The sequence below is a fragment of the Halichoerus grypus genome, chromosome 6 (assembly GCF_964656455.1).
Source record: "Halichoerus grypus chromosome 6, mHalGry1.hap1.1, whole genome shotgun sequence".
In the NCBI taxonomy this organism is placed as follows: Eukaryota; Metazoa; Chordata; class Mammalia; order Carnivora; family Phocidae; genus Halichoerus; species Halichoerus grypus.
The window spans coordinates 170,225,662-170,253,562 of record NC_135717.1 but is presented as its reverse complement, the minus strand read 5'-3'; the positions used below and the strand labels follow the sequence as shown (position 1 = coordinate 170,253,562).

The 27,901-nt window shown below is 40.8% G+C and overlaps 1 protein-coding gene and 1 long non-coding RNA gene across 2 annotated transcripts in view; one reads left to right on the top strand and one right to left on the bottom strand.

Moving 5' to 3' along the window:
• ENTHD1 (ENTH domain containing 1) overlaps nt 1-27,901 on the top strand; it is a 105,815-nt gene that overhangs the window by 53,712 nt on the left and 24,202 nt on the right. The window lies entirely within an intron of this gene.
• LOC118527006 (uncharacterized) lies at nt 483-27,901 on the bottom strand. Its single transcript, XR_004912926.2, has 3 exons — nt 27,539-27,901; nt 21,911-21,981; nt 483-784 (listed from the first exon to the last, which is right to left on the bottom strand). It is a non-coding gene; the product is annotated as an uncharacterized LOC118527006 (long non-coding RNA).

Here is a 27,901-nt window from a genome sequence, read left to right as displayed (position 1 = left end):
AAGTTTCCCCTGCCAACATTATAATACAAGTGAGATGGAGTATAAATGAGCCTAAGAGGCAGCCCTTAAGAGGAAAAAAGTCACAAAACATGTCAAGTGAGGGATGATTCCACCATGTTACTTGGTTGGAACTCATCATAATTGGAGGAGCTTTTCTTATTTTTGAGTCTTCCTTTTCTCCCGTCTTTACTTCACACCAATCTCAGAGATATCTTGCTCAAGTGCAGTTCTAAGCATTTCACTTCCCAGCTTAAAAACTTTCCACAGTTTTCCACTGCCAATAGGATGTCTAATTTTTTTAGACATATGAGACTGTCATAAGAGACTTTTCATGGCCTGGTCCCAGCCAACCTTTGTGACCTCATCACCCAGTACTAACAATATTCACAATGCTCTGCAACGTTCTATTACTTGTATAGTTTCTTCTCCTTTGAAAGTCTTTGTTCCAGTTACTTCGGCTGTGCAACACATTGCTCTAAAACTTTGTGGCATAAAATAACCATTTATTCTGCTCATGGATTCTCTGGGTCAGGAATTAGGACAGGGCACAGTGGGGATGACTTATCTCTGCCCCATGACGTATGTTTGGGCCTCAGCCCGAGAACACAAAGGCTGGGGACGGGAATCATCTGAAGGCGTGTTCACTCATGTGTCTGGTAGTTGGTGCCCACTGTCGGTTGGGGGCCTCAGTTTTTCTCCACATGGGCCTCTTCTTGTGGTCTCTCCACATGGGGTAGTTTGGGCTTTCTCACAGCATGGTGGCTGGGTTCCAAGGGTGAGCATCCTGTAAAAGCAAGGACCAGGCATAAACTGAATAATCTCAGAAATCATGCTGTGATACTTCCTTCCCATTCAGTTCATCAAAGCAATCACAAAATCTTGCCCACGTTCAAGGGGAGGGAATGTAGACCCCCACCCTCTTTGGACAAGTGTCAATGTCATATTGAAAGAAAAGCACACAGGATGGTGTGTGTGTTAGTACAGTCATCTTTGGAAAATACAGTCTGCCACAATCCTCCACCAAATTATGGATGCTTGACAAAATCCTATTTAAACAGTGAGGCCCAGCTCAAATGTCACTGTGCTATAAAATCTCTACATACCAATTTTTCCTTTCACTGTGTTCCCATGGGACTTTGCCTATAACCTTAGATACGAATTTATAGTTGTGTATCATTTTATAAGTTTTATCTATTTTTAATTAGATAAATAATAAGTGAATGTACTCTTATTTTTTAAAATTCAAGCAATATAGAGTCAAAATCCTCCTTGACTGTTCCTTACCCCAACACAGTTCCCTCCCCAGAGTTAACTGTTATTATCAATTTGTTGGTTACTCTCCAGGTCTTTCTCTGTGCATTTATATACGTACCTGTACCTTTAAAAGTATGGAGAACTGACTTTATTTTGATTTAGAATGTTGTTCTGTATTTTTCTGGAACTTTTTAAAGCAATATCACTTGGCGATCCTTCAGTGTATGTCAATATTTAGAGATTTACCACATATTTTTTTAACTCCTACATTGCCTGGATATTATAGTTTATTTCCCTGCTAATAGACAGTTGGTGTTTTATATTTTTCACTATTACAAATGATGCTTCAGTGAATAGCTCTGTGCACATATGTGGGTATTTCTTTAGGGTGGATTCCTAGAAATTGAATCCCTGGGTCATAATGTATGCCCATTTTCATTTTAGTGAATACTGCCAAATAGCCCCTCAAAATATCAATACCAATTTACACTGGCTTGCAGTTTATAAGAGCACTTATTCACTCATAACCTCACTGGCACTTGATATTTTTCAAGTCTTATATTTTTATCACTTGGAAAAGGTTGCATTGCGTGGTAGGTATAATTTGCATATCTCCATGTATTTCCTCTTCTGTGCATTGCCTGCTTATATCCTTACTCTGTTTTTCTTTTGGATTGTGTGTTGTATTCAATTAAATTAAGTGACTTTGTAACATTTTTATATATGTTGTTAACCTTAAGAATAAAACCTGCCAGTTATTTTACCAGCAAAAGATGGGGTTATTTGGGAATAAAAGAATTGCAATCCAGGATAAACAAGTGGTGGCAAAACATAGGCAAGTCCAAGGAACAAAGGAGAGGTACACTTTCTTAAGGAGAAAAGGGGTAGTTGGGAAGGCTGTTATAAGCTAAAAAGTCCATTGGAGTAAACTGAGAGTTACAAGTGTAGGGGCTTCTCATTGGCTGAGCTGTTGTTGGAGGGGAGGGGGATAAGGAAAGCGTCGCTTCCTCCACCTAAATGGTAGAGTAATGTGCACATGCAAGATCAACTCGGACTCTTCCTGTTGCACCTGCAACTGACTGGAGTGGTAGGGCGTGAGAGCTCCCTGGGGAAACCTCCAGACTCCGTTTTAGTGAGGGTTCCCCGTTACTAATTTCCACAGTTACTAATCCTTTCTGTTATTTATGTTGCAAATATCATCTTCTAGGCTATGAATTGTCTTTCAGATTTCTTTATAGAAGATTTTTGTTTTGTTGTTTTTGTAGAAGTTTTATGTTTTATGTAGTCATATGTATTATTATTTCCCTCCAGAGCTTTTGTTTTTTGTAAATTTATTTTATATTGAAGTATAATTAACATACAGTGTTATATAAGTTTCAGGTGTATAATATAATGATCCAACAATTCTGTACACTACTCAGTAGTGCTCATCACGATAAGTATAGTCCTTCTGTCACCGGACAACATTATTACAATGTTATTGACTATATTTCCTGTGCTGTACTATTCATTTCAATGACTTATTTGTTTTATAACTAGAGGTCTGTACCTCTTAATGCCCTTTATTCCATCCCCCTACCCACCTCCCCTCTGGAAGCCACCAGTTCTCTGTATTTAAGAGTCTGTTTTTTGTTTGTTTGTTTGTCCCTGTTTCTTTCTTTGTTCCTTTGTTTCGTTTCTTAGATTCCACATATGAGTTAAATCATATGGTATTTGTCTTTTTTGGTCTAACTTTCCAAAGAAGGCACACAGATGGCCAACAGACACATGAAAAGATGCTCAACATCAGTAATCATCAGGGAAATGCAAATCAAAATCACAATGAGATATCGCTTCACACCTGTCAGATGGCTAGAATAAAAAAGGCAAGAAATAACAAGTGTTGGCAAGGATGTGGAGAAAAAGGAATCCGTGTGCACTGTTGGTGGGAATGTAAATTGGTGTAGCCACTGTGGAAAACAATATGGAGGTTCCTCAAAAAATTAAAATAGAAATACCATATGATCCAGCAATTCCGCTACTGGTATTTACCCAAAGAGGACAAAAACAGAAATTCAAAAAGACACTTGTACCCCTATGTTTACTGCAGTATTATTTACAATGTCCAAGATATGGAAGCAACCCAAGGGTCCATCAATAAATGAATGGATAAAGAAGATGTGGTATGTGTGTGTACATATATATATATATTCATATATATGTTCATATATATATGAATAATATTCCATTGCACATATATATATACACATATATATATTCCATTGTGTGTATGTGTGTGTGTATGTGTGTGTATACAGTCATAAAAAAGAAAGAGATCTTGCCATTTGCAACAACATGGATAGACCTACAGGGTATAATGCTAAGTGAAATAAGTAGAAGAAGACAAATACCATATTTTGTGTGTGTGTGTGTGTGTTTTGTTTTGTTTTGTTTTAGAGAGAGAGAGAGCATGTGCACATGCATGCAAGTGGCAGGGCAGGGGAACAGAGGGACAGGGAGAGACTCCTTGAGCAGACACTCTTCTGAGTGGGAAGCCCAACTCGGGGCTCAATCCCAGGACCCTGAGATCATGACCCAAGCTGAAATCAAGAGTTGGACGCCCAACCAACTGGGCCACCCACGTGGCCCTTTGTGTGTTTTAAAGAAGGCTTCCCCTACACCAAATTCATAGTACATATTCACCCATTTTTTATTTTGTTTTAGTGCTTTAATCCATCTAGATTTAAAGTATTTGTTATTGGTTCTAGATATGATGGGCAGCCAGTTGTCTCAAGAATATTTATTGACTAGTTCATTTTTCTCTACTGTTTTGAAATGACTCTTTAACCTGTACTAAATAGTATCTGTTTAACAACTCTGTTCTGTTCTGTTGATCCATTCTTCTTGTCCTGGTCTGTTTAATTTTTTGTAACTACTATAATAATATGCCACGAATGTATTCTATTTTACTTAACCAATATTACATTAATGGTAACTTAGGTTATTTCCATATTCATACTATTATAAATAATAATGAAATGACATCTTTCTCCCCTCTCAAATAAAGTAGGTTTTTTATTTATTTCATCATTCTTTATTTATATTATTATTTTATTTTTTCACAATTGGATGCAGATTCTAAGATACATTATTCAGAATTTCTGTTGATAAATTCTGTCCAGTTTACAACTTATCCTGTCGTCAAATGGTTCTACTTTTCATATTATAATTTTGGCGACTTCAGCCCAAGGCAAAAATAAAGGAGGAGAGCAGCAAGATGGCGGAGGAGTAGGAGACCTAAATTTCATCTGGTCCCAGGAATTCAGCTAGATAGGGATCAAACCATTCTGAACACCTACGAACTCAACAGGAGGTTGAGGAAAAGAATAGCAGCAACTCTCTGAACAGAAAAGTGACCACTTTCTGGAAGGTCTTTTCTGATTTGTTTAGTGTATATTTTTCTGGGGTCGTTGTTACCCTGTTAGCATTTTGTTCTCTCATTCATCTCTTCTCCTCTGGACAAAATGACAAGATGGAAAAAAATCACCTCAAAAAAACCAAAAACAAAACAAAAAAAACAAGAGGCAGTACTGACTGCCAGGGACCTAATCAATATGGACATTAGTAAGATGTCAGAACTAGAGTTCAGAATGACAATTTTAAAGATACTAGCTGGGCTTGAAAAAAACATGGAAGATATTAGAGAAACCATTTCTGGAGAAATAAAAGAACTAAAATCTAACTAAGTCAAAATAAAAAAGGCTATTAATGAGGTGCAATCAAAAATGGAGGCGGGCGCCTGGGTGGCTCAGTTGGTTAAGCGACTGCCTTCGGCTCAGGTCATGATCCTGGAGTCCTGGGATCAAGTCCCGCATCGGGCTCCCTGCTCAGCAGGGAGTCTGCTTCTCCCTCTGACCCTCCTCCCTCTCATGCTCTCTGTCTCTCATTCTCTCTCTCACAAATAAGTAAAATCTTTAAAAAAAAAAATTTTTTTTTTAAAAAATGGAGGCTCTAACTGCTAGGATAAATGAGGCAGTAGAGAGAATTAGTGATATAGAAGACCAAATGATGGAAAATAAAGAAGCTGAGAGAAAGAGAGATAAACAACTACTGGATCACGAGGGCAGAATTCGAGAGATAAATGATACCATAAGATGAAACAACATTAGAATAATTGGGATCCCAGAAGAAGAAGAAAGAGAGGGGCAGAAGGTATATCGGAGCAAATTATAGCAGAGAACTTCCCTAATTTGAGGAAGGAAACAGGCATCAAAATCCAGGAGGCACAGAGAACCCCCCTCAAAATCAATAAAAGTAAGTCAACACCCTGACATCTAATAGTAAAACTTACGAGTCTCAGAGACAAAGAGAAAATCCTGAAAGCAGCTCGGGATAAGAGATCTGTAACCTACAATGGTAGAAACATTAGATTGGCAACAGACCTATCCACAGAGTCCTGGCAGGCCAGAAAGGACTGGCATGATATATTCAGAGCACTAAATGAGAGAAGTATCCAGCCAAGAATACTATATCCAGCTAGGCTGTCATAGCAAATAGAAGGAGAGATAAAAAGCTTCCAGGACAAACAAAAACTAAAGGAATTTGCAAACACGAAACCAGCCCTACAAGAAATATTGAAAGGAGTCCTCTAAGCAAAGAGAGAGCCTAAAAGTAACATAGACCAGAAAGGAACACAGATAATATACAGTAACAGTCACCTTACAGGCAATACAATGGCACCAAATTCGTATCTTTCAAAAGTTACCCTGAATGTAGATGGGCTAAATCCTCCAATCAAAAGACACAGGGTATCAGATTGGATAAAAAAACAAGACCCATCAATACGCTGTCTGCAAGAGACTCATTTTAGACCCAAAGACACCCCCAGATTGAAAGTGAGGGGGTGGAAAACCATTTACCATGATAATGGACACCAAAAGAAAGCTGGGGTGGCAATCCCTATATCAGACAAATTAGATTTTAAACCAAAGACTATAATAAGAGATGAGGAAGGACACTATATCATACTTAAAGGGTCTATCCAACAAGAAGATCTAACAATTGTAAATATCTATGCCCCTAACATGGGAGCAGCCAATTATATAAGCCAATTAACAACAAAAGCAAAGAAACACATCTACAACAATACAATAACAGTGGGGGAAGTTAGCAGCCCCCTCACTGAAATGGACAGATCACCTAAACAAAAGATCAACAAGGAAATAAAGACTTTAAATGACACACTGGACCAAGTGGACTTCACAGATATATTCAGAACATTCCATCTCAAAGCAACAGAATACACATTCTTCTCTAGTGCCCATGAACATTCTCCAGAATAGATCACATCCTAGGTCACAAATCAGGTCTTAACTGGTACCAAAAGATTGGGATCATTCCCTGAATATTTTCAGACCACAATGCTTTGAAACTAGAACTCAATCACAAGAGGAAAGTCGGAAAGAACTCAAATACATGGAGGCTAAAGAGCATCCTACTAAAGAATGAATGGGTCAACCAGGAAATTAAAGAAAATTAAATAAATTCATGGAAACAAATGAAAATGAAAACACAACTGTTCAAAATCTTTGGGATGCAGCAAAGGCAGTCCTAAGAGGAAAGTATATAGCAATACAAGCCTTTCTCAAGAAACAAGAAGGGTCTCAAATACACAACCTAACCCTACACCTAAAGGAGCTAGAGAAAAAACAGCAAATAAAGCTTAAACCCAGCAGGAGAAGAGAAATAATAAAGATCAGAGCAGAAATCAATGAAATAGAAACCAAAAGAACAGTAGAACAGATCAACGAAACTAGGAGCTGGTTCTTTGAAAGAATTAATAAGATTGATAAACCCCTGGCCAGACTTATCAAAAAGAAAAGAGAAATGACCCAAATAAATAAAATCATGAATGAAAGAGGAGAGATCACAACCAACACCAAAGAAATACAAACAATTATAGGAACATATTATGAGCAACTATATGCCAGCAAATTAGATAATCTGGAAGAAATGGATGCATTCCTAGAGATGTATCAACTACCAAAACTGAACCAGGAAGAAATAGAACACCTGAACAGACCTATAACCACTAAGGAAATTGAAGCAGTAATCAAAAATCTCCCAACAAACAAAAGCCCAGGGCCAGATGGCTTCCCAGGGGAATTCTACCAAACATTTAAAGAAGAATTAATACCTATTCTTCTGAAACTGTTCCAAAAAATAGAAATGGAAGGAAAACTTCCAAACTCGTTTTATGAGGCCACAATTACCTTGATCCCAAAACCAGGCAAAGACCCCATCAAAAAGGAGAATTACGGACCAATATCCTTGATGAACATGGATACAAAAATTCTCACCAAAATACTAGATAGGATCCAACAGTACATTCAAAGGATTATTCACCACGACCAAGTGGGATTTATCCCTGAGCTGCAAGATTGGTTCAACATCTGCAAATCAATCAATGTGATACAATACATTAATAAAAGAAAGAACAAGAACCATATGATCCTCTCAATAGATGCAGAAAAAGCATTTGACAAAGTACAGCATCCTTTCTTTTTTTTTTTTTTTATTTTTTAAATTTTTTTATTGTTATGTTAATCCCCATACATTACATCATTAGTTTTAGATATAGTGTTCCATGATTCATTGTTTATGCATAACACCCAGTGCTCCATGCAGAACGTGCCCTCCTCAATACCCATCACCAGGCTAACCCATCCTCCCAACCCCCTCCCCTCTAGAACCCTCAGTTTGTTTTTCAGAGTCCATCGTCTCTCATGGTTCGTCTCCCCCTCCGATTTCCCCCCCTTCATTCTTCCCCTCCTGCTACATTCTTCTTCTTCTTTTTTTCTTTCTTAACATATATTGCATTATTTGTTTCAGAGGTACAGATCTGAGATTCAACAGTCCTGCACAATTCACAGCGCTTACCAGAACACATACCCTCCCCAGTGTCCATCACCCAGTCACCCCATCCCTCCCACCCCACCCCCCACTCCAGCAACCCTCAGTTTGTTTCCTGAGATTAAGAATTCCTCATATCAGTGAGGTCATATGATACATGTCTTTCTCTGTTTGACTTATTTCGCTCAGCATAATACCCTCCAGTTCCATCCACGTCGTTGCAAATGGCAAGATCTTATTCCTTTTGATGGCTGCATAATATTCCATTGTATATATATATACCACATCTTCTTTATCCATTCATCTGTTGATGGACATCTTGGCTCTTTCCACAGTTTGGCTATTGTGGACATTTACAGCATCCTTTCTTGATCAAAACTCTTCAGAGTATAGGGATAGAGGGTACATACCTCAATATCATAAAAGCCATCTATGAAAAACCCACAGCGAATATCATTCTCAATGGGGAAAAACTGAGAGCTTTTCCCCTAAGGTCAGGAACACAGCAGGGATGTCCACTATCACCACTGCTATTCAACATAGTATTAGAAGTCCTAGCCACAGCAATCAGACAACAAAAAGAAATAAAAGGCATCCGAATCAGCAAAGAAGAAGTCAAACTCTCACTCTTTGCAGTGATATGATACTTTATGTGGAAAACCCAAAAAACTCCACCCCAAAACTGCTAGAACTCATACAGGAATTCAGTAAAGTGGCAGGATATAAAATCAATGCACAGAAATCAGTGGCATTCCTATACACCAACAACAAGACAGAAGAAAGAGAAATTAAGGAGTCGATCCCATTTATAATTGCAGCCAAAACCATAAGATACCTAGGAATAAATCTAACCAAAGAGGCAAAGAATCTGTACTCAGAAAACTATAAAATACTCATGAAAGAAATTGAGGAAGACACAAAGAAATGGAAAAACGTTCCATGCTCATGGATTGGAAGAAAAATATTGTGAAGATGTCAATGCTACCTAGAGCAATCTACACATTTAATGCAATCCCTATCAAAATACCATCAACTTTTTTCAAAGAAATGGAACAAATAATCTTAAAATTTGTATGGAACCAGAAAAGACCCCAAATAGCCAGAGGAATGTTGAAAAAGAAAAGCAAAGCTGGTGGCATCACAATTCTGGACTTCAAGCTCTATTACAAAGCTGTAATCATCAAGACAGTATGGTACTGGCACAGAAACAGACACATAGATCAATGGAACAGAATAGAGAGCCCAGAAATGGACCCTCAACTCTATGGTCAACTAATCTTCGACAAAGCAGGAAAGAATGTCCAGTGGAAAAAAGACAGTCTCTTCAACAAATTGTGTTGGGAAAATTGGACAGCCACATGCAGAAGAATGAAACTGGACCATTTCCTTACACCACACACAAAAATAGACTCAAAATGGTTGAAAGACCTAAATGTGAGACAGGAGTCCATCAAAATCCTAAAGGAGAACACAGGCAGCAACCTCTTAGACCTCAGCCGCAGCAACTTTTTCCTAGAAACATCGCCAAAGGCAAGGGAAGCAAGGGCAAAAATGAACTATTGGGACTTCATCAAGATAAAAAGCTTTTGCACAGCAAAAGAAACAGTCAACAAAACCAAAAGACAACCAACAGAATGGGAGAAGATATTTGCAAATGACATATCAGATAAAGGGCTAGTATCCAAAATCTATAAAGAACTTATCAAACTCAATACCCAAAGAACAAATGATCCAATCAAGAAATGGGCAGAAGACATGAACAGACATTTTCCCAAAGAAGACATCCAAATGGCCAACAGACACACGAAAAAGTGCTCAACATCGCTCGGCATCAGGGAAATCCAAATCAAAACCTCAATGAGATACCACCTCACACCAGTCAGAATGGCTAAAATTAACAAGTCAGGAAACAACAGATGTTGGCGGGGATGCGGAGAAAGGGGAACCTTCCTACACTGTTGGTGGGAATGCAAGCTGGTGCAGCCACTCTGGAAAACAGTATGGAGGTTCCTCAAAAAGTTGAAAATAGAGCTACCATACGACCCAACAATTGCACTACTGGGTATTTACCCCAAAGATACAAATGTAGGGATCTGAAGGGGTATGTGCACCCCGATGTTTATAGCAGCAATGTCCACAATAGCCAAACTATGGAAAGAGCCAAGATGTCCATCAACAGATGAATGGATAAAGAAGATGTGGTGTATATATATACAATGGAATATTATGCAGCCATCAAAAGGAATGAAATCTTGCCATTTGCAACGACGTGGATGGAACTGGAGGGTATTATGCTGAGCGAAATAAGTCAATCAGAGAAAGACATGTATCATATGACCTCACTGATATGAGGAATTCTTAATCTCAGGAAACAAACTGAGGGTTGCTGGAGTGGTGGGGGGTGGGAGGGATGGGGTGGCTGGGTGATAGACATGGGGAGGGTATGTGCTATGGTGAGCGCTGTGAATTGTATAAGATTGTTGAATCACAGACCTGTACCTCTGAAACAAATAATACATTATATGTTAAGAAAAAAAAAGAAGAAGATAGCAGGAAGGGAAAAATGAAGGGGGGGAATCGGAGGGGGAGACGAACCATGAGAGACTATGGACTCTGAGAAACAAATAGAGTTCTAGAGGGGAGGGGGTTGGGAGGATGGGTTAGCCCGGTGATGGGTATTAAAGAGGGCATGTACTGAATGGAGCACTGGGTGTTATACGCAAACAATGAATCATGGAACACTACATCAAAAACTAATGATGTAATGTATGGAGATTAACATAACATAATAAAATTAAAAATTAAAAAAAAAAATAAAGGAGGGAAGTCATTCTGTACAACATCCTCTTCTCCTGTGCCTTCTCCCTCCTTGGGCACACAGTGATCTGCTGTTCACAGGGGCTTGCAGCGTGTGGGAGTACTTACACCCTCACTAGCCCTCCGTCGTAGCTGATCCCATCCCTTTCTCTCACTGCCTGAGTGGCCAATCTTTCGAATTTTGTGCTCATCATTCTTTGCTTTCTTTATAGTTTTACTGCTTACGTTTATTCTCTAAACAATATGTTACTTAGTTTTACAGGCTTTTAAACTTTACCTAAATGGAGTCATTTTGAATTTATTTTTGGTGACTTCCTTTTATCACTCAATAATTGTTCTTGAGATTCATCATTTGTTTTCACAAATGCTGTACAGTATTTCTGTAGGCATATATTTGAGTGTATTTATCTGCTCCACTATCATCAGTACCATGTCCAGGTTTTTTGTATTGTGAACATACTTGTATAAGCCTCCTGCTTCTCATGAATAAGAGTTGCTCTAGGGCATACATTTGGAAGTGAGATTGCTGATGGTTCAGTATAAGCATCTTCAAATTTACTAGATGATGCCCAGTTGTTTTCCAAGTTCTAGTTGTTCCATGCCCTCACCCAGCCTTCATATTGTCACTTTTGGAAAAAGAAAAATTGCCAATCTATTGAGTGAGAATTGGTATAGCATTTGTTCTAAAATGTTTTTTTTAATAATGAAATGGAGCATATTTTCATATATGTATGGTTAATTCATGTTTCCTGATCTGTGAAATGTCTGTTCATGTCTTTTGGCCATTTTTCCATTTGGTTGCTTGTCCTTTTCTTAATTGATTTGTAGGAATTCTGTATCTAATCTGAAAGCTAAACATTTCATTTTATAAAGTTTTTCCAGTTTCTGACTTATCTTTTCACTCTGTAAGGAGTCTTTTGAATAATAGAAATTCTCAGTTTTAATGAGGTAGAATTTTATTCTTTATGGATTGTACTTTTTGTATCCTGTTATTTTTAAAACTTCTTTCTTGTCTCAAGACCGTATAGCCTACTTCTATTGAGGCTAAAATTTTCCTAGTTTTGCTTTCCATAGTTAAAATTTTAATGCCACTAGAATTGGTTTTTATGTGTGGTTGAAACAGGAGTCCAGTTTTACTGCTAAATGGATAACCAGCTGTCCCAGCATCATTAGTTGAAAAGTTTGCTTTTTCTCCACTGAGCTGCGATGCTATTTATATTCTAAAGCAAGTTTGCCCATATGTATGGATTTGTTTCTGGACTCTATTCTATTCCAAAAGTCATATGACTATCCCAGCACCACCAAATAGTTTTAATTACCCTACCTTTGTAATAATTCTTGGTGACTTTTCCCTCATCAGGAGTGTTTTTGTCTCTTTTTGGTCCTTTGCTTTCCCACATAAAAGCTTGTCAAGTTCTTTGAAAAAAAAACACCTATTAGTTTTGATTGGCACTGCCAATCTGTTACCAGACTGGGTCCTTGGACCCAGCAACGGTAGAAATGAGGCTGAACCCCAAATTTAAAAGCACAGGCAAGGCTTAATTGGGGCAACAGCTGCAGCTGAAGGGAAACAGCCACGACAAAGGAGCCAGAGCTGAACAATAGCCTGGGAAAGTTTTAAAGGACCTGAGACAGACGAGGAGTGACATCCAATCTTGTAGGGGTGGGACAGGACAGAGAATTGAGCACACAGGCACGGTTGGCAGAACAAACTTCTTCATACGTTGTATGTTTCATTTGCATGTTAAGTCTCCATCTCTGGGTGTGATTTTTAGCATTATAATGAGGGGGAAAGCCAGTGAAAAGTCAAATTTGGTGGCCATCGTGTCTTGGACTAGTTTCATCCGGTCTAGGCTTGCTCCCGGGCTGGTGCTTTGCTATTCAAGAAAAGTGGTAACAGCCAGCAGGGAGTGTCCCAGGTACAAAGGGACTTGTCCCTCAGGTCCCCTACTGTCTCAGATCTTTAAATCAATTTGGAGAAGTAACATCTTTACAACATCACATCATTCTCTTCATCTAAGTCTTCTTTAATATATTTTATAGTTTTTTTCCACACAAATTTCCTATATCTCTTATCAGATTTAGTCCTAGGTGTTTATGTATTTTTGTTGCTACCGTGAAAGATATTTTATAAACTGCATTTTCTAACTGTTGATGGTGAAAAGGAGTGGAATTAATTTTTGTATATTGATTTTGTAGCCAGCAATCTTGCTTAATTAACTCTCACTAATTTTCCTAAATTTTCTGTAGATTCTTCTGTTTTTTTTATGTTGAAAATCATATCATCTGTGAATGATGGCAAAACTGTTTCTTCATTTATAAACCATAGCCTTCGTATTGTTTTCTTACCACCCCATGCGAAGTAGAACCACTCAGTGTTGAATGAAAGTGTGATCGTGGGCTTCCTATACTTAGTCTGTATCTTAAGAGCATTCTTTCAACATTTTGCCATTAAGACGGGTTTGCTATATATTTTGCAGATCTCCATTCCTAATTCATTAACAGTTTTCTCATGAGTATATGTTGAATTTTCTCCATTTTTAGCATCTATATTAATGGTTATAGGTTTTTCTCCTTTGAGATATTAATTTGTAAAGTAGTTGATTTCCAAATATTAAAACCACCTTGAATTCCTGGAATACGCTCAATTTGGCCGTGCTATACTATCTTATGGATATGTTGCTGGCTTTGATTTGCTGATGTTTTGTTTACGAGTTTTGCTTCTACATCTAGGAGTGAAGTTAAATGGGATTATCTTTTCTAATATTCTCTTTGTCACATTTTGATACCAAGATTTCGCTAGACTCATAAAAACAGTTGGAAACATTTGCTCTTTTTTGAATATTCCAGTTTGTGTAGAATTGTTTGTAAGATGATGCCAAAATAGATAAGGTCTTCTGTAAGTTCACTCATGCTGCCACCTGAAGGGCTGCAGGCAGGGTAGGCAAATCTGCACCCAGAATATGTGCGTCCTTATATGGGCAAAGCCCTGCTCTCTTTATAGTGGAGAGGTCCAATATAACCAAGCTGACACCAGGTCACTGGCTGTTTGCCCTGGAAAGTGGTACCAGGCTAGGGATGTAGCAGTAACCTCTACTCTTGACAGCTTAGGCATTCAGCAGCTGGGTGGCCAGGTCACCTTGGTCAGGAGGAGTTCTTGTCAGGGAGCCTGTGCATAGCCTCCATCCTGGCCACGTGGTCAAAGCCTATTGGACAGCCACTGGAGTGACCAAGGAAAGAGGATGATTGGCGGCCAGTAAACAGAGTGTCTTGCCCACCCGCTTTTTGAGAGCCTCTTCCACAGGGAATGTCCCATGGCGGGCATTTCTATGAGACATGAATATCTTCACATATACATCCCAAGAGGTCCATCCACATGTTTCTTTGTTACCGGTCTTGTCACCTCTGCATCATCCCTGGGGTCATCTTCAGCCTACAGAAGACAAGCACGACAAAGCTCTTTGGTGACGCTGGTGCCCTGTCACAGTACATTCTGAATGCCTAGGTGAAGCAAGTGTCCTCCAGGACAATTAGTATGTGGCTGAGCCTGTTGTACATAATAGATCCCTCCCAGCAGTCCCCTCTTATGGAGTCTTGAAGCTTCCTTTCCAGGGTGCCAGGGAAGTACCTTTTGTTCTGAAGACCATTCTTGAGTCCTGTACACAGTGCTCTCTCACTCTCTGGCGCTCTCTTTCTCTCTCTCTTTTTTTCCAGTCCTGCTGAAATGTTAAGAGTCTTGGGAGGCTTTGCTGAACATTTGATTAAAAATGACACCCCACCACCACCATTGGCACTCCCTGTGCCTCATCCCCACTCTGTCTCTTCAGTAGCACTAATCATCATCTGAAGCATGCATCTATTTGATTTAGTAAGAGACTAGTCTGATACGGGAGTTCCCCAGACCGCCCGCAGGTATCATAGTGAATCTGGGCTCTGCTCTTTGCCACTTCTAGGTATATATTATGCTTTTCAAGCAGTTGCATACTGTTTTTCTATGTTGCTCATGAATTGGGTGCATTGTACTGGTGCCTTCCGTTTTGAGGGCAGTTGCTGTATGCTTTCACATTTCTCTGAAAGAGTCTTTATATCAATCATCAGAGCATTACAAAGCATGCTTTGATTTACGGAACTGACTATAGAAATTTGAGAGGTTATCAACATAGCAACTGTGTATTATATGGTTGGTATTAAGAAATCCAATTATGTAATGTATGGTAATTAACATAACATAATGAAGTAAAATTTTTTTAAAAATGAAAAAAAAAAAGAAATCCAATTAAAACCTTTTTTAACTTAATTGGTCCCTCTTTTTTACTTCAAAAATATAGGAAAACGTGATTCACACATGAAAAACAGACATAAACAAAACTATTAAAGGCTTCCATTGAAATGAATGAATAGAGCAAAATCACAATCATTTGCAGTAGAAGTCAATTAAATAATTAAAAGGCTGGCAGGATGTAACTACATTTAAAGTTGTCACCTTTTATTTGTCACACAGTAGCCAAATTTTTTCATCGTTGGGATGATTAAAAGAAATATTAAGAGATACTGATTTTTGAATTATTTATTAATTTTAGGTCAAGAAACCATCCAGTCTAAATCCTTTTCTCCATTACTAACAAGTGTGTGTATTATTAAAAATGTCACATAACCCCTCCAACATTCCAAATTAAGAGAACCAAACTTAATCTAAAGTAAGTTGACAGGTTCTTCATCAAAATGACTGACTTCTCAGATAAATAAGTCCCAAGTGGATTTTATTTGAATGAAACAAATGACTGTATATCTTTTTCTAAAAATGAGTAAATTATTTGTACTACAGAAATTTCCCGAATACCTACTATGTGCCAGCCATGGTGCTGTTTGATATTCAGTGATATACAAGATCCCAGCCTTTCTGTAGCTCCCAGCCCAGGGATCAAATCTAATCAGACAAGTGAGGTAAGTGTGAGGATAGGGAGAGGACAGGGAAGCCACAGGAGGGCACCTATCCCTGACTTCAGGTGTTAGGAGAGGCTTTCTGGAGAAAGTGATGTCCAAACTGGAACCTGAAGGATAGGTAAAATGGCCAACACTTATATTGTGTGTGCTGATTATATTTTCAAACATTTTAATTCATTTCATCTTCATGCCAATCTTAGGAGATAGATGAGGAAAACCCAATGTGTTTAAATAACTTGCCCAAGGTCACAGAGCTAGAAGTGTCAGAGTTAGAATTTAGACCAAAATAATCTGATCCCAGAGCCTACACCAATGTATTTCAAACCTTTAGACTGTGATCAAGTCAGAAATGCCTTTTTATGCCATGACCCAGTACACATGGACTCACACACACCTGCAACAGTAGTTTCACAAAACAATAGTTTTGGCAATGTACTCTGATCTATTCTGTTTTATTCTAGACAGTTTGGTTTTTTTTTTAAGTAGGCTCCACACCCAGTGTGGAGCCCAATGAGGGGCTGAAACACACGACCCTGAAATCAAGACCTGAGCTGAGATCAAGAGTCAGACGTTTAACTGCGTGAGCCTCCCAGATGGCCCCACAGTTTTACTTTTTAAAAAAATATTGGATGTGGGGCACCTGGGTGGCTCAGTCGTTAAGCGTCTGCCTTCCGCTCAGGTCATGATCCCAGGGTCCTGGGATCGAGCCCCACATCGGGCTCCCTGCTCCACGGGAAGCCTGCTTCTCCCTCTCCCATTCCCCCTGCTTGTGTTCCCTCTCTCGCTGTGTCTTTCTCTGTCAAATAAATAAATAAATAAAATCTTAAAAAAAAAAAATTGGATGTGACCCACAATTGGATTTCACAACCCACTAACGGGTTTGAAAAACAATTCACTACACTATTTTGCCCACTACGCAGAAGGAGCCAGACCAAGTGAGGAGAAAAGAAAAGAATATCTTAGGCAGAGTGAACACTGTATAAGAGCCCAGTGGTGTGGGGTAAGAGGAAGCTTTGCAGTTTGAACAACAACAGAAATGTAGCAGGGCTGGAGGATTAAGTGGATGGCAGGAGAGGTACCAGATGGAGCAAGAAAGATAAGTAAAGTTGTATCAGTAAAGGTGGCCGTGTAATTTATTGTTCAAACTAGGACACTTTTTTTTTTAAGGTTTTATTTATTTGAGAGAGAAAGCGTGAGCCAGGGGGAGGGGCCGAGAGATACGGAGAAGCAGACTCCCTGCTGAGTGGGGAGCCCGACGCAGCGCTCTATTCCAGGACCCCAGGATCATGACCCAAGCAGAAGGCAGACACTTAACTGACTGAGCCACTCAGGAGCCCCCAGACCAGGACACTTCTGAGGTGAAAGGCGGCACGATGAATAATTACGCAGGATCACAGATGTAAAGCTGGAGTCCCTAGGCAAAGTGACATTGCTGTGGTCTGGGTGTTTGTGCCCCGCTCCCCAAATTCACATGCTGAAAACTTAATGCCCAAGGTGATGGTATTAGGAGGTGGGGCCTTTGGGAGGTGATTGGGTCATGAGGATTGAGCCCTCACGAATGGAATTAGTGTATAAGAGACCCCACAGAGCTGCCTAGCCCTTTCCAGCATGTCAGCCCACAGTAAGAAGTTGGCAGTCTGCTACTGAGAAGACAGCCTTCACCAGAACCTGACTGTGCTGGTGCCCTGATCTTGGACTTCAGCCTCCAGAACTGTGAGAAATAAATTTCTGTTGTTTATAAGCTGCCCAGTCTGTGGTATTTTGTTATTACAACCCTAACAGACTAAGACCGACGTGTGTGCCCCGTCTCCTGATGAACGATGCTGAGGGGTGTCAGGTGTGTCTGAATAACAATGGGGAGCCTCTGAAGTGTTTTAAGCAAGGACATGATATAATCTTGCTTTAAGAAGGCGGCTGTGGAGGTAGTTAAAGAACGGATTGGAGGAGGCAAGTTAGAAAGAGCAGTCAGGTCAAAACAGAATTAGAGACTTCAGACATTCCTAAAATGCAACTCTAGTCAGGTCACAACTCTGAGAAGCTCCCCTCGGATGAAGTCCTAACACCTTAGCATGGCAGATAAGCTCCTGGTTTTCTCTCCAGCTTTACCTGTCACCTCCCCCCTCCCCTTCACATGTGATGGTCTAGCTATGGTTGCTGAACTACTTGCCCTAAACGCCATGTTGTCTCCAGTGCTTTGCATATGTCCTTCCTTGGCTGGGAAGCCCCGCCCCCTGCGTGTGAATTCATGTATGTGAATCCTTCAGATTCAGCTAAGATGTTGTTTCTTCCTGGAAGCCTTTCCTGACACACCAAAGGCAGGGGTTACTGCTCTTCCTCTGGATTCTCATGGCACTCTGCATGCTCCAGATCCATTGCCGATTTTCTCTTGTAATTGCCTGGTATTCCTCCCTGCTGTCAAACCAGCTAGACCATGATTTTTTTAATTTAGATATAATTGATGTATAACATTATATTAGTTTCAGGTGTACAGCATAAGGACTCAATATTTGTGTATATTGCGAAATGATCACCACAGTAAGTCTGGTTAATATCCATCACCAGTACGTCATCACAAATTTTTTTCTTGGGCAAAGAATACAATGATGATCCTCAAGATTTACTCTGTTGGCAACTTTAAAATATACAATACAGTGTTATTAACTAACAGCCCCCATGCCATACATTACATCCTCTTGACTGACTTATTTTATAGCTGAGAGTTTGTACTTTTTAATCCCCTTCATCCACCTTGCCCACCCCCTACCCCCTACCTCTGGCAACTGTCAATCTGTTCTCTATATCCATGAGCTTGTTTTGGTTGGTTGGTTGGTTGGCTTTGTTTTGTTTTTTAGAGTCTACATATAAGTGAGATCATATGGAATTTGTCTTTCCCTGTCTGATTTATTTCACTTAGTGTAATGTACTCAAGTTCCATCCATGTTTCCTTCTTTTTTATGGCTAAATAATCCTGTGTGTGTGTGTGTGTGTGTGTGTGTCCTATTTTCTGTATCCATTCATCCATCAATGGACATTTAGATTAGATTGCTTCCATATCTTAGCTATTGTAAATAATGCTGCAATGAACATGGAGGTGCAGATATCTTTTCGAGTTAGTGTTTTCATTCTCTTCAGTTAAATACCTAGACGTGGAATTGCTGGATCATACAGTATTTCTGTTTTTAATTTTTTGAGAAACCCCCACACTGTTTTCCACGGTGCGATCACCAACTTACATTCCCACGCACAGTGCACAAGATCCCTTTTTCTCCACATCTCCACCAACGCTTGTTATTTCCTGTCTTTTGCTTTTGTTGTCTTTGCTTTTAGTGTCAAATTAAAAAAATCCTCACCAAGACTGATGTCACAGAGCTTGCCACTTATGTTCCCTTTAGGAGTGTCATGGCTTCAGGTCTTACCTTGAAATCTTTGAGCCATTTTGAGTTGATTTGTGTGTATGGTGGAAGATAGTGGTCCAGCTTCATTCTTTTGCATGTGGTGGCTGTCCAGTCTTCCCAGCACCATTTCCTGAAAAGACTGTCCTTTCCCCATTGTACATTCTTGGTTGCTTTGTAGTAAATTAGTTGACCATTATATGAGTGGGTTTATTTCTGGGCTCTCTATTCTGTTCCATTGATTTGACTATGATTTCTTTTTGAGAGAAGGTCTGTGTCTTGTTCATCATTTTATTCTCCACCTCTAAACCAGTGTTTAGCACATAGTAAGAATCAACTAAATACTTGTTGGCTAAATAAGTGTCATTTGAAGTGCCCTTAAATTGAAGACAGTCATCCTCCCAGTGCTCCTCTGTATTTTTTACATATACTTTAAAAGTGTCTTCAGAGAAGAGTTATCATAGTTTCATAAAAGAAGAGCAGCATGAGCAGCACATGGATGTACTCCAAGTTCACCGATGACGTTCACTACCAGCAGAGTCGGCTTTTGAAATTTTGTAGAATTTTCGTCATCACTGGTTGGCACTTGATTGTTAAATTAGCCAAAGGAGAGTCTGTTTAAAAGGAGGAAGTGCTCAAAACACATACATTTTGAAATCATGTTCAAGGATATAAAGAGGGAACACCCATGAGCACTGGTGTTGGTCCAGCTATTACTTATTTAGCTTTTCCTTTCATATCACTTCAAGTCTGGTCTGAAACCAGGATCTGTCTCTGGTGTGGCAAGAGCCCAGAGACAGTATGGGTGATTTCTCCTCAGTTTCTGGATGGTGTTACTCAAGGTAGTGGGTTATAGAGGGAGGAAAGTCTGGAAGGCAGAGAGAGAGAGCTGAGCAGCTCTTTGTGGGGAAGAGGTAGGGAGGCAAGACCAAGGGCTTTCTGGGAGGTGGAAGAGCCCTCTCAAAGGCAGAGATGGGTCTTATTCATCCGTGAGTCATCGGCATGATATTTTCAAGCTATGACCTCCAGTGTGCCAAAAGGGGTAGCTATATTTTTCTACAATTCAAGATAATCTTAAATTTCCTGATGACAGAAAATATAAGCTTATTTTGTTTTCTCAGTCATTTCCCATTTAAACTCAGTCAACTCAGGATTTTCTCCTTCCTCCTCTCGAGGATGGCATCCAAGTTTAGGGACCACCTTAGCATCATGACTTTGGGGATGGGCATCTCTTCACACTGGCTTCTGCTGAGAGGAAACAGCCCACTGTTCTCTAATTGTCTACATCTCTTTCTGCCAGAGTCCACTGGTATCTTAATAGCACTGCGCTGGTATGAGGTTGGGAGACTGTGCCTTCAGCATCCTCTCTGTCCCACTAGTGAGATCCTCTCACTTCTGCCACTCTCTCTCTCCGCTGATTCTGCAGCCTTCAGGCACTGCTGGATGCTCTCCCACACCTCTTGCACATAGTAGGGGCCTCTGAATGACTACCCGAGATGCTCTGTTCCCAGACCTACCTACCTGTGTTACTGTTCGGCTGCTTCCATTCTGTGCCACTGGCATGAGGTAAAGACAGGTGGGGGAATTCTAAATGTCACTCACTTTTCCAGGCTCCACTTGGGGAACAAGCAGAAATCCTCTTCACCCTCAGAATGAAAGCAGCATGAGGGAAAGAATGTTTTTTCTATTCTCTTCCCTGCTGAATGTTCAGGGCCTAGTAGGATGGCTAGCCAACAATAAGTGCTCAAGAAATACTTGGTGGATAGAGGGACGACTGGCCTCTCCCTGGTCTCCCCAACTCCCACAACTGGGCCCTGGACGGGCTCAGGGCACAAGACCTCCTTGCCAGTATCTAACTCTTGCTTCTTCTGTTTGTCTCCTCCCTCAGAGGATCTTTAGTCTGAGGTGGATGCCTAGAGGGGTAGGACAGGGAGACACAGGCAGAAGCAATATTCTCCCCAAACTCCCTCTGTGACAAGTTAATCTGGCTTTTGTTTTTAATCTAAGTCTTCATCTCTGACCCATCAAGACAGTTCTTCTTGGGCAGCAGTAGCTTGTATTTAGGTGACTGTGCTTGGCGAAGGGCCTTGGGGATTCAGTTTGTGGGGAGGGAGACTCTGTTAGTTCTTCATCCATCATCCTTTTACCTTTGTGGTCCCAGTTCCTAGCACGGTGCCTGGCACAGAGTGGGTTCTCAGTTCATCTTTCCTGAATGGAATATTGGATGAGTCAGAAATTGGTGAGATATTGAAGAGAAAAGAGTGGAAGTTTGGTGGGGGGTCGTCAGGGTAAAGATGGAATGAGATCTGGAAGGAATGCTCAGTATTGTCGATTCTTTGTTGAAACAGAATTCTATTCAACAAAGCTACATGATTTGTTCATTTTAATACTAATAAGGAGTGTTGCTATAATTCTTACTGATTGTAATGCTAGGTGTTCCCTAGACCCCAACTTAGTAAACTAACTCTAAATTTGAGCCAAAACCCAGAGACTGTCCACCTTTTTATAGCATAAACTGAAAGCTATCAACAACTAGGTATTGGTGGCTAAACAGGGGTAAAATTCTAGAAGGGAAGATTGAGAAATTCGGTTTTAATACAGTAGGTACTTACGAGTTTCTGTCGTGTGTCAGGCACTAGTGATAGGCACAAGGGTACGGCCATGAGCAGGGCGTCCTTCTGTTCTGGTGAAGATAACCAGTAATAAACAAAATATTACAGATTGTAACGCGTGCTATTAAGGAAACGCACGGGAGCTTCAGAGAGGTGATGGAAGCATGTATGCTTTAGTTCGGGTAGTCAGAGAAAGCCCCTATACGGAGATGGTGTGCTCCGAGATAAGGATGAAGAGGCCTGGAAGGAATATTCCAAGCAGAGGGAACAGCAAGTTCAAAGGCCCAGGGGCAGGAAGAAGAGGTCAGCTTGCTCCTAGAATTGCAAGCAAATGAGGGGACGGTGGTATGAGTGGAAATCAGACAAGAGTAGGCAGGAGCCATGTCACGCAGGACTGTGCAGTCATAGGGAAGGGTTTCAGACTGAATTGTGAGCACAGTGGAAACATTTGAAGCACAGGAATGCTATCATCTGATTTGTATTTACTTAAATATAAACTAGGGGAGAATGCATTATGGGGGGAGACAGAAGCAGAAAAATGAATGAAAAATGTAGGCAGACTGTCCAAGTGACCATGACTGGGGGCAGGGGCAGTGGCTATGGAGAAAGGTGTATAGAGTGGAGATTTGTTTTGGAGTTCAGCCCTCAGGACTCCTGATGACTGGTGGTTGGAATGAGGACAAGGGTGGAAATGAGGATGAGCCCTAGTGTTCTGCCTTTGGGAAGTAGTGTGTGATGGTGTTACTGAGAAGGGAAAGACAGTGGGGAGAGAATGGGTTGGGGGGATATATTAAGGGCTGTGGTTTGGATATGTTATGTTTGAGGTACCTGTGAGATACCATCTAAATCCCTGTATTCTGGAAAGACTGAATATCAGTACACTAAAGTAACTAAATTGGAACTTAGATGATTGTTTTTCCTCCTTCTTGAATCAGTCTCTCTTTCCTTGAGACACTTAATTTTTTTAAAATTCTAACTGTGCTTTCAGGATGCTGGTCGTATGTCTGCTCTGCATTTCAGAGGTCTGAGCATTCCATTACTATAAAAACAAAAGACACCACAAACCTCGAATGTAGGTCATCACCAGACATGCCCAATTCCTTAATACAATTCTGAGAGCAATCTAGCAGTTCATCTCTTTGCCCTTGTTATTGATTTCAGTCCAGCATGCCCAACATGTTCAAACCACAGCTTCACCTTCCCTGAAGTTAGCAGTTTTCACAAAATGTAAATAGTGGTACTTGATTTTTCCTCTGCATATTGCTGTCCTCCATACAACAGAGTATGGATGCTTTAGAGGACTGGGCAAAGTAGACAATGAATGACCTACTTTCTGATGGGTTGATGAGACTCCTGCAAATGTCCTTTTCCCCTTTTGAAAGATTTTATAGTGTGTGCGTGCACGCACATGTGTGTGCACATGTGTGTGCGTGAGAGAGACAGAGAGAGATGGTAGCACCACTGCACCACAAAGGTGTTCTGGAAGGTGCCTCAGAGTTGGACAGCAGGTGTTTCTTTTATACTTTGGATTAGCATGCAGTGTGGCCTTGAGACAAGATAAGCACAGGGCTACAGCAGTTACAAATCTTCATAGCTTTGTGTGGCTCATGCCAAGGTCAAAGACTTTGAATAAATATAGATCAAAAGGGCGTTTTGCTTCCTTGCAAGTATTTGATTCATTTAATTTAGAAAAGAAAAACCCAGAAAGGAGTACTTAATGCTTTGCTGATGATAGTTACCAGTTCTTTGCTTAACTTGGGAAAAGCTTAATTATTCAGAAATATTCAATCACTAATTGTGACAGTTCTATGACAATCATATCTTAATTGTCATCTCTGTCCCTACTTTGGGGGCTCTTGTCATCTGTCACCTGTACTATTAGGATACCTTTGTCAGTGATCTTTGTGCCTGAGCCTCACTCCTATCAGTCACATAATCTTCACAGAGATCTAACACACAAATCTTCAAAACAGCCTCTAATGGCTTTTCCTTATCTACAGATAAAAACTATACTCCTGACTTCTTACATTTCCAGTAGTGTGGTGGACTAGACGCTCTGAAGAGCCTCCTGCCATGGGGGAAAAAAAACCCAACAACCTAGATTCTGGATAAAAGATACCTTTTAATACATTTTTGGGTTCGTGGGAACTAAAGGAAATCTCAAAGGGCAAAATAGAACAAAAACCGTGCTGTGTAAACCTGAGACCTGGAACCTCTTTGGAGCAGGGAGCTGTTAAGTGTGAAGGACTCTAAAGGCAGGCTTCCCTGAAGGCAAATGCTGACATCAGCAGCCCGGAAACGGCATCCCTGAGCCGGCAGCGGGGAAGAAGTGGAGCCTCAGACTTGACCTTCAGTGGAGCACTCAAGGGGGCTGCCCTGGCTTCAGGTGTGTAGTCCCAGCTCTTGACAAAAATACAGATCCTTTCTAGAGGCCCCACTGAGACCCAAGACTCTTACAGATTAACCTCAACCAAACATGATCTCACAATCCGTGATTGCGAGAAACACATGGAATAGCCTGCATGCCTGAGAGTCTACAAAGATGCACAAAGATTTAGCCTCCAAGGATTTCAGGTATGAACTATTAGCTACACAATATTAGCTGGCTATGAAATGTTTAATGAAAAAAAAAGGATAGAATCAGTGAGGGACAGATGACTAGATAAATTTGGAAAATAACCAAATAAAACTTTCAGAAAGAAAAAATAAAATTGTTTGAAAGGAAAAACTCAGTGGATGTGGATGGATTCAACACTAGATTTGCTAAAACTGAAGTGAGAATTAGTGAATTGGAATGTGTATCCGAAGAAATTCCCCAGAATGCAGCAAAGAGGCCAAGAAGGTAGAAAATATTTTTTAAAAGCTGAAATACAAATGATAAATGAAGTTTAGTATGGCCAATTGGAGGCAATATTTGATGAGATAATAGGAGATCATTTTTCTAGAACTGATGAAAGGCATGCATTCAAAGATACAGGGAGCATAATATATACAATCAGGATAAATAACTACAAAAATTTGCAAACTCACATGTTATAATGAATGTCTACAACACCAGAGATAGAGAGAAAGGCAGATTATCCATGAAAGAATAGCATACTTCTCAACAGCAACATTAGAAGCCAAGAAGACAGGGAATATCATCTGCTTTCTCAGGGAAAATATCTGCCAAACTAAAGTGGGTAGTCATTTAAGAACAAGAGTGAAATTAAGATATTTTCCAAGAAAAGATGCTTAAAATAAACAAAACTGAGTTTATCACCACAGATTCTTAGTAAAGGAACTCGTAAACATTTATTTCAGGAAGAAGAAAATATTCCAGAAGGAAGGTCTGAAGTGCGAGAAGGAATAGTGAACAAAGAAATTGGTAGGAACACCTGGGTGGCTTGGTCTGTTGAGCACCCAACTCTTGATTTTGGCTCAGATCTTGATCTCAGGGTTGTGAGATCAAGCCCTGCTTTGGGCTCAGAGTTGGGCGTGGAGTCTGCTTGGGATTCTCTCTTTCCCTCTCCCTCTGCCCCTCACCCCCAAAAAGAAATTGGTAAATATGTACGTCAATCTAAACAAATGTAGTCTTTTAAAAATTAATTATAACATTTAATTTGTGGTATTAGAAAAAGAACTAAAATGCTAGTTTTATAGCAATAACATGCAACTGAGAGAGGGTAAGTTAAGAGTTACAGGTTCTAAAGTCTCTGAATAATAATTCAGGAGTTAGGTTACTCTATTAACTTTAGACTCTGCCAGGCTACATATGTGTATTAGAACATTCAATGGGACTCTCTCTGACTCTCTTTTGCTTCAGGTGCTAATAATAAAATAGATACCAGCTATCCAATCCATGTGTGAAGATTTTTTAAAAAATGGATGAAAACCTGCTCTGTAACTCTTCAGCCCCGCCCTCACCACACACACATACACACACACACACACACACACACACACACAGAAAGAGAGTTTGGAAGATTTAAGGGGACAGTGTGGTGGCACAGGAAGAATCTGGTGAGGAGACTTCTGGGGAGGACGGCTGTTGCCAGGCTTTGAGGCCGCACCCAGACCCTCTCTGGGGGAACGGGAACCCTTGCTGCTTGCACCCAGCCCCAGGGAGGGAGGCTTTGACATATGCTCCCCGGAATTGGAGGACCAGTGCCCGACTCGTGCCAGAGATCGTAGTCAGGATCCGACTCTGGCCTGGCAGAGACACAAGCTGCCCTGTAGCTTTGGAGGTGCTGTCTGCAGTTATCACTCACACAGGGCCTGCAGTGCTCTCCTCGCTTGGGACCTCCCCTCTCCCTGATTCCCCCTTGGCCTTTCTTCACTTAAAAGCCAAAGTGATTTTATTAAAAAGAAGTCATATCATTCCTTTGCTTAAAAACCCTCCAGGGACTTGTCATCTTGCATAAGAGTAGCTCTGATCTAGCTCCCAGCTTCCTTCCTGACTTCCCCTCTTGTCCCTTCTCCTCCTTGCTCATTCTGCCATGTCCATCTTAGACCCCTGACTGTTCCGGGGTCGGCCGGGTGCCCTCCTGCCTCTGGGACCTGCAGTGACTCTTCCTTCCGACTGGAACACTGCCCTCCTCTACCTGCCTTTCTCGCCTACCTCCTTCAGCTTTCTGCTCAAGCACCACCTTCACAGTGAGACCTCCCACCCACCCCCCACTGGCCTGCTCATCCCCTGGCCCTCCCTATGCCCCCAACCACTTCATTGTCCTCCACAGAATTCATCACTGTCTGACGTACTGCGCATGAATCTTTGGTTGTTAACAACGTTTTCCCCTGTAACGCACGTTGTAACTGTGCTCCAGGGCAAAGACTTTGTGATTTTGTTCACGGTTGTGTGTTTAGTTCTTAGGAGGGTGTGTGCCACACTGCCTAATAAATATCTTCTGAACGAGAGAATGTATGAAATGAAGGGGAGCAGAGGGAGGGAGGAGGGACTAATCGAGCTGAAATGACACAGAGACGTCCTGTGACATAGGACTGAAAAATGTTCATTGGAATTAGCAGTGAAAAGGTCAGTGGTCCTCAGAGAGGACAGCTTCAGTCGAGGAGGAGGAATGGAAGCCAGATTGTGGTGGTCTGAGGAGGAGAACAGGAAAGAGGGAAGTGAATTCAAGGGGGGAAACATTTGTTTTTCAGTGTGTTTGAGGGAGGGGAACAGGAGACAGAGAAGGCTCAGAGAAGTATTTAAAATAAAAAAGACGAGGCACCTCTGTGAGCTGAGAGGAGAAAGCTAACAAAAAAAAGGAGTTGAAGATTAGGAGAGGAGGTGACTTGGGTGGGGTTTCAGTGACACAGATGGCAGGACAGGCCTGAACAGTCATAGGAAGGGTTTTTGACCCTCAAGACTGAAGGGAAGGGAGCGAGGAGTAGTTGTGAATTGTAGCTCACTTGGCTGGCAGGAAGATGAGAAGCTGAAACAAATCCGTTGAAAAGCCTCTCTTTTCTTGAGGAATAGGGAAGATCATCTACTAAAAACGAGAGAGAAAAGGTCTGGTTGACAAGAGTGCTTGAGGAGAGCAGTGAAGGTTTGGAATCATCTTTGAGAGAAATGGGAGAGTAAAGGACAAGCAAAAGGATTCATGGACAGTCCTAAAGACCCATGGGGCTTGGAGACCATGAACTTACAGTTGTGAATTTTCCCCAGGAGCAGTCAGTCACCCGGTGTTACAGGATTTTTTGTCCTCTTAGTGCCCGCAGCTCTTGGTCACGCCACTTTGAAGAATGAAGGGGTAGACCAGATGAAGAATGGTAGGCAGTGAAGTTTATTGAGCGATAGTACAAAGCTCCCCAAGAGGGAGGGGGGCCGGAGAGGGTTGCCCTTGGAGTTTCTAAGTTTAGGGCTTTTATGAGCTCTCTTACAGAACTATCTTAAGGAACCAGGCTGTGCTGAGTCATTCCAATCAGGGCTTTGGTCACGTATCTGTCTACCTATTAGGTTTATGTCTACACGCTGATGGTCTTTTTTGGCTGATATCTGGGGGCTTAGGT